Raw genomic sequence first — 8,456 nt, forward strand, 5'->3', positions numbered from 1 at the left:
TATCAGCCATGGCGTTTACCGTAGCTATTAAAGTATTTGAGTCTCTCATAGGGATATCCCCCAAATTATCATATCGCGTACCACATCCTCGTCCCTGTGCAACCATCAAGATCCTGTTCACACTCAACACAAGTAAAGTGTGAATAGTCTCTAAAATGGATACACATCGACAATCATGCAATCCATATCACAAATATATTCCTAAATGCACGAGACACAACACCGAGTATGCAACGAAGCATCATTTAGTCCATTTTCTAGGCTCTACTGAGAACGAAGTGCTTTGAAATAAAATTGTAACAGCCCAACTTGCTTCCTAAATGTCACCAACTTGCTTCCTAAATATAACTACTATTTAATATTAAGCATGTAACCTTGTTAGCACGTGATTGATTTTGTTAGAAATCTCTTTTTTTATACAAAATGATATGGATAACCGAAAACAACATACATGAAAATAAAAATTAGTAGAATAAATAAACCACAAGAAAACTAAACACATAATATACATCATACACATAATATACAGAACAAAAATGTTATCCCAAAGAAGTCAGTACTGTATCTTCTCATACACCCTTACTCATAACTATGTACATATATATACACTTGACACTCTGGATCCTAGACCATAGAAGAAGACCCTAGTCCAGCGTCTGAACTAGCCTAGCAAGTCTAACAAACTCCTAATTTTTATGTGGTTCTAACAAATAGTGAGAGTCTAAACCAAAACCCGGTGCTAAGCTATAGTGCTGTCAAAATATTCTACCATACTCTAACTGTCGCTATCAGAAGACAAGATCTCCACCATCTCCGGATCCTCCTCCTGGTCCTCATCATCATCAGAAATCAGTATGACCTCAAAAAAACTCCTGGGACTACTACCACTGTTGATGTCTATGTGTGTAGGGTTGCCCGTAAACACAAGTTTGTCCGCTGGTATGTGATCTAATCCCTCTACTGGAGGTCCTGACTGATCCCCTGAATGTGTGCCTAATGAAGATGATACCATCGGCTCGAAAAGAAGGTCCCAATCAGGATAAGGTGCAGGAACAAACTCCTCAACTGGGTCAGGCTCAAAAACTACCTGGTCCATTGGCTGTACTGGAATAGGATGTCTAGCTCCTTATCGGAAAGGATGGTAGGATGCATTCGGATGAAGCCACAATAGCGGAAACTCGTACAGTGCATCTGCATTCGAAGTGGTGCTAAAAAGGATGGTCACATAACATGTATAGGCGTACTCAAGGATCCATGGCTACTATATAGAAACTACAATGCACCGGGTTTTAGTATGTATAAGGATGTGGAAGCTCAGAGAACACAATTCTTGTCTCTATCTGAAGGGAAAAAAGGAAGGGGAAAGAATTCGAAAGTCTTTAGTAGGGTCGGGATAGTTAGTTAGGTTCATTTTATGTTATACTTAGCCAAAAACAACAACTATAGGATACATACAAACTTTAACAACCAAAGGCACCGAAAAATAAGTAATCAAAAAGCACATACACACAAATCACAGAAACATATAACAAAGAAAAATGTGCAAACAAGTATAATGCATGTCTATTCCTAGTGCAGGTAATGAGCTCATATGTCAGTTTCGATCCGCTCCTGACATAACCCAACAACCTTTGTCTGGGTATGGCTTCCAGTGGCATATCCTCTATAAGAACTATTGTCTTACAGGTGCTGCTTCTTAAGCTGAAGTATGCTAAACATAACTCGTGCACGAAATTGTGATCATCAACAATGGCGCCAAAGACTTGGTGCTCTCAAACGTGAATCTCAATTCTTTGTCACAACTTCGCACAACTAACCAGCAAGTGCATTGGGTCGTCCAAGTAATAAACCTTACGTGAGTAAGGGTTGATCCCACGGAGATTGTCAGCTTGAAGCAAGCTATGGTCACCTTGTAAATCTCAGTCAGGTGGATTCAAATGGTTATAGAGTTTTAATAATCAAAAGATAAATAAAACGTAAAATAGGATAGAAATACTAATGTAATTCATTGGTGAGAATTTCAGATAAGCGTATGGAGATGCTTTTGTTCCTCCTGAACCTCTGCTTTCCTGCTGTCTTCATCCAATCATTTCTACTCCTTTCCATGGCAAGCGTTATGTAGGGCATCACCGTTGTCAATGGCTACATCCCATCCTCACAATGAAAATGGTCCAAAATGCGCTATCACTGCATGGCTATTCATCTGTCAGTTCTCGATCATACTGGAATATGATTCAGTAATCCTTTTGAGTCTGTCACTACGCCCAGCACTCGCGAGTTTGAAGCTCGTCACAGCCATCCCTTCCCGGATCCTACTCGGAATACCACAGACAAGGTTTAGACTTTCCGGATCTCAAGAATGGCCGCCAATAATTCTAGCCTATACCACGAAGACTCTGATCTCATGGAATGGAAGGCTCGGTTGTCAGGCGAGGCAACCATGCGTCATTAACCAGGAGGCTAAGAGATATGCACTTAAGCTATTGCAAGTAGAACAGAAGTGGTTGTCAGGCACGCGTTCCTAGGTGATAATGATGATGAGTGTCACGGATCATCACCTTTCTCAGGTTGAAGAACAAGTGTATATCTTAGATAAGAAATAGGCTTGAATTGAATAGAAAAGCAATAGTACCTTGCATTAATTCATGAGGAACAGCAGAGCTCCACACCTTAATCTATGGTGTGTAGAAACTCTACCGTTGAAAATACATAAGAACAAGGTCCAGGCATGGCCGAATGGCCAGCCTCCATAAAGGTCTAAGATAGCATAAAACTGATCAAAGATCAGATCCAAAGACTGATGTAAATACAATAGTAAAAAGTCATATTTATACTAAACTAGTTACTAGGGTTTACAGAAATGAGTAAATGATACAGAAATCTACTTCCGGGCCCACTTAGTGTGTGCTTGGGCTGAGCATTGAGCTTTACACGTGTAGAGGCTTCTCTTGGAGTTGAACGCCAGTTTGTAACCTGTTTCTGGCATTTAACTCTGCTTTGCAACCTGTTTCTGGCGTTTATCTCCAGAATAGGGCAGAGAGCTGGCGTTGAACGCCAGTTTGCGTCGTCTAAGCTCGAGAAAAGTATGAACTATTATATATTGCTGGAAATCCCTGGATGTCGACTTTCTAACGCAATTAAGAGCGTGCCATTTGGACTTCTGTAGCTCTAGAAAATCCACTTTGAGTGCAGGGAGGTTAGAATCCAACAGCATCTGCAGTCCTTCTTCAACCTCTGAATCTGATTTTTGCTTAAGTCCCTCAATTTCAGCCAGAAATTACCTAAAATCACAGAAAAATACACAAACTCATAGTAAAATCCAGAAATATGATTTTTAATTAAAAACTAATAAAAATATACTAAAAACTAACTAAATCATACTAAAAACTATGTAAAAACAATGCCAAAAAGCGTATAAATTATCCGCTCATTACAACACCAAACTTAAATTGTTGACTTTAACTGCTCAGTCTCAAGTTTTCACTTGACACCTTCACGCCACAAGCACATGGTTAGGGACAGCTTGGTTTAGCCGCTTAGGCCAGGATTTTATTCCTTTAGGCCCTCCTATCCACTGATGCTCAAAGCCTTGGATCCTTTTTATTACCCTTGCCTTTTGGTTTTAAGGGCTATTGGCTTTTTGCTCTTGCCTTTTGGTTTAAAGAGCTTTTGACTTTTTCTGCTTGCTTTTTCTTTTTCTTTCTTTTTTTTCACCATTTTTCTTTTCTCTTTTTTTTCGCAAGCTTTTGTATTCACTACTTTTTCTTGCTTCAAGAATCAATTTTATGATTTTTCAGATTATCAATAGCATTTCTCCTTTTCATCATTCTTTCAAGAGCCAACATATTTAACATTCATAAACCACAATATCAAAAGACATATGCACTGTTCAAGCATTCATTTCAGAAAATAAAAAGTATTGTCACCACCTCAAAATAATTAAACTAATTTCAAGGATGAATTCGAAATTCATGTACTTATTATTCTTTTGTAATTAAAACATTTTTCATTTAAGAAAGATGATGGATTCATAGGACATTCATAGCTTTAAGATATAGACACTTAGATACTAATGATCATATAGTAAAGACACAAACATAAATAAAACATAAAGCATAGTAAACGAAAAATAGGAAAATAAGAACAAGGAGATTAAGGAACGGGTTCACCTTAGTGAGGGTGGCGTCTTCCTCTTCTTGAAGAACCAATGGTGCTCTTGAGCTCCTCTATGTCTCTTCCTTGTCTTTGTTGCTCCTCCCTCATAACTCTTTGATCTTCTCTAATCTCATGGAGGATGATGGAGTGCTCTTGGTGCTCCATCCTTAGTTGTCCCATGTTGGAGCTTAATTCTCCTAGGGAGGTGTTGATTTTCTCCCAATAGTTTTGTGGAGGAAAGTGCATCCCCTGAGGCATCTCAGGGATTTCTTAGTGAGGAATTTCCTCATGCTCTTGTTGAGGTCCATAAGTGGGCTCTCTTGTTTGCTCCATCCTTTTCTTAGTGATAAGCTTTTGAGATGAATCTCTCCATCTCCCATGACTCAGAGGTGGAAGCTTTTGCCTTCCCTTTCCTCTTTCTTGAGGTTTCTCTGGCCTTAGGTGCCATTAATGGTTATGGAAAAACAAAAAGCAATACTTTTACCACACCAAACTTAAAATGTTTGCTCGTCCCCAAGCAAAAGAAGAAAGAAAGAAGGAGAAGAAGAAAAAAAATAGAGCAGAGGAAGAGAGGTGTGTATTCGGTCAAGGGGAAGAAGAAAGGGTTGTGTTGTGTGAAAATGAAGAAGGAAAGAAGGGTTTATATAGGAGTAGGGGAAGGTTTAGGGTTCGGCCATTAGGGTTGGGTTTGGGAGGGAAAAGAGTTTGAATTTTGGAGGTAGGTGGTGTGAATGGTGAAGAGGTGATGGGGAAGACTGATTGAGGTGATTGGTGAAGGGTATTTGGAGAAGAGAGTTATAAAAATGTGTGAAAAGGAGAGAAGAAGGTAGGTGGGGATTCTGTGGGGTCCACATATCCTGTGGGGATCCTGTGAGGTCCACAGATCCTGAGGGGTCAAGGACTTAACATCCCTGCTCCAATTAGGTGTGTAAAACGTCCTTGCTATGCAATTATGGCGTTTAACGCCAGACTGCTACCTGTTTTTGGCGTTAAATGCCAGCTTGGTGCTTGTTTCTGGCGTTTAACGCCAGAAAGATGCTTGTTTCTGGCGTTTAAACGCTAGAATGCTCCTCCTCCAGGGTGTGCTGTTTTTAATGCTGTTTTCCATTCTGTTTTTGATTTTTTTCAGTAGTTTTTGTGACTCCACATGATCATCAACCTAATAAAACACGAAATAACAATAAAAATAAATTAAATATAATTAAATAACATTGGGTTGCCACCCAACAAGCACTTCTTTAATGTCAATAGCTTTGACAGTGAGCTCTCATGGAGCCTCACAGATAATCAGAGCAAGGTTGGAACCTCCCAACACCAAACTTAGAGTTTGAATGTGGGGGTTCAACACCAAATTTAGAGTTTGGTTGTGGCCTCCCAACACCAAACTTAGAGTTTGACTGTGGGGGCTTTGGTTGACTCTACAGTAAGAGAAGCTTTTCATGCTTCCTCTCCATGGTTACAGAAGGAGATCCTTGAGTTTTAAACACAAGGTTGTCCTTATTCAGTTGAAGGATCAATTCTCCTCTGTCCACATCAATCACAGCTCTTGCTGTGGCTAGGAAGGGTCTTCCAAGGATGATGGATTCATCCTCATCCTTCCCAGTGTCTAGGATTATGAAATCAGCTGGGATGTAAAGGCCTTCAACCTTTACTAACACGTCCTCTACTTGTCCATAAGCCTGTTTTCTTGAGTTGTCTGCCATCTCTAAAGAGATTCTAGCAGCTTGCACCTCAAAGATCCCAAGTTTCTCCATTACAGAGAGTGGCATTAGGTTTATTCCTCACCCCAGGTCACACAAAGCCTTCTCAAAGGTCATGGTGCCTATGTTACAGGGAATTAGGAATTTACCAGGATCCTGTTTCTTTTGAGGTAATTTCTGCCTATCCAATGTATTTAGTTCATTGGTGAGCAAGGGAGGTTCATCTTCCCAAGTCTCATTACCAAATAATTTGGCATTCAGCTTCATGATTGCACCAAGGTACTTAGCAACTTGCTCTTCAGTAATGTCTTCATCCTTTTCAAAGGATGAATACTCATCAGAGCTCATGAAGGGCAGAAGGAGGTTCAATGGAATCTCTATGGTCTCTAGATGAGTCTCAGATTCCTTTGGTTCCTCAAAGGGAAACTCCTTATTGGTCATTGAGCATCCCAGGAGGTCTTCCTCACTAGGATTCACGTCCTCCTCCTCCTCTTTGGGTTCGGCCACACCAAGTATGGTAATGGCCTTGCACTCTCTTTTTGGATTCTCTTCTGTATTGCTTGGGAGAGTGCTAGGAGGAGTTTCAGTGACCCTTTTACTCAGCTGGCCCACTTGTGCCTCCAAATTTCTAATGAAGGACCTTGTTTCATTCATGAAACTTAAAGTGGCCTTAGATAGATCAGAGACTATATTTGCTAAGCTAGATGGATTCTGCTCAGAATTCTCTGTCTGTTGCTGAGTGGATGATGAAAAAGGCTTGCTATTGCTAAACCTGTTTCTTCCATCATTATTAAAGCCTTGTTGAGGCTTTTGTTGATCCTTCCATGAGAAATTTGGATGATTTCTCCATGAGGGATTATAGGTGTTTCCACAGGGTTCACCCATATAATTCACCTCTACTATAGCAGGGTTCTCAGGATCATAAGCTTCTTCTTCAGAAGATGCTTCTATAGTACTGTTGGATGATTCCTTCAATCCATTCAGATTCTGAGAGATCATATTGACTTGCTGAGTCAATATTTTGTTCTGAACCAATATGGCATTCAGAGTATCAATTTCAAGAACTCCCTTCTTCTGAGGCGTCCCATTACTCACAGGATTCCTTTCAGAAGTGTACATGAACTGGTTATTTACAACCATGTCAATGAGTTCCTGAGCTTCTGCAGGCATTTTCTTTAGGTGAATGGATCCACCTGCAGAATGGTCCAATGACATCTTAGATAATTCAGACAGACCATCATAGAATATATCCAGGATGGTCCATTCTGAAAGCATGTCAGAAGGACACTTTTTGGTCAGTTGCTTGTATCTCTCCCAAGCTTCATAGAGGGATTCATCTTCTTTTGTCTGAAGGTTTGAACATCCACTCTAAGCTTGCTAAGCTTTTGAGGAGGAAAGAACTTGGCTAAGAAAGCCGTGGCCAGCTTATCCCAAGAGTTCAGGCTATCCTTAGGTTGAGAGTTCAACCATATTCTAGCTCTGTCTCTTACAGCAAACGGGAAAAGCATAAGCCTGTAGACCTCGGAGTCAACCCCATTGGTCTTAACAGTATCACAGATTTACAAGAATTCAGTTAAGAACTGAAAAGGATCTTCTGATGGAAGTCCATGAAACTTGCAATTTTGTTGCATCAGAGAAACTAATTGAGGCTTTAGCTCAAAATTGTTTGCTCCAATGGCAGGGATTGAGATGCTTCTTCCATGTAAATTAGAATTTGGTGTAGTAAAGTCACCAAACGTCTTCCTTGCATTGTTATTATTTTCGGCCATGTCTCCTTCTTTTTCAAATATTTCTGTAAAGTCCTCTTCAGAGTGTTGTATTTTAGCTTCTCTTAGCTTCCTCTTCAGAGTCCTTTCAGGTTCCGGATCAGCTTCAACAAGAATGTTCTTATCCTTGCTCCTGCTCATATGAAAAAGAAGAGAACAAAAAAGAAAATATGGAATCCTCTATATCACAGTATAGAGATTCCTTATGTAAGTATAAGAAGAGAAGAGTAGCAAAAAGAAAAAGATAAGAATCCAAACACAGGGGAGAGGAATGGGTTCGAATTCTTGAGTGAAAGAGGGGTGTTAGTAGATGAATAAATAAACAGAAGGGGGATGAGAGATGAGAGAATTCAAAGATTAAATAAAATAAAATAAAAATATTTTTGTTTTTAATTTAAGATCAAAGTTAGAATTCGAAAATTAAAAAGAAAAATAAAATTAAATTAAATTTAAAACAATTAATTAATTAAAAAGGAATTTTGAAAAAGAGGAAGGTGATTTTCGAAAATTAGAGAGAGGGATAGTTAGTTAGGTAGTTTTGAAAAAGATAAGAATCAAACAAAAAGTTAAGTGGTTAATTGAAAAAGATTTGAAAATCAAATTTTGAAAAGATAAGAAGTTAGAAAAGAAGTTAGAAAATATTTTGAAATTGATTTTGAAAAAGATGTGATTGAAACTTATTTTGAAAAAGATTTGAAAAAGAAATTTTAAAAAGATTTGATTTTGAAAATTAAAGTTGATTACTTGACTAACAAGAAATGAAAAATATATGATTTTAAAATTTAAAGATTGAACCTTTCTTAGTAGGCAAGTAACAAACTTAAAAATTTTTGAA

The sequence above is a fragment of the Arachis ipaensis genome, chromosome B5 (assembly GCF_059453495.1).
Source record: "Arachis ipaensis isolate K30076 ecotype BB chromosome B5, ASM5945349v1, whole genome shotgun sequence".
Taxonomy (NCBI): Eukaryota; Viridiplantae; Streptophyta; class Magnoliopsida; order Fabales; family Fabaceae; genus Arachis; species Arachis ipaensis.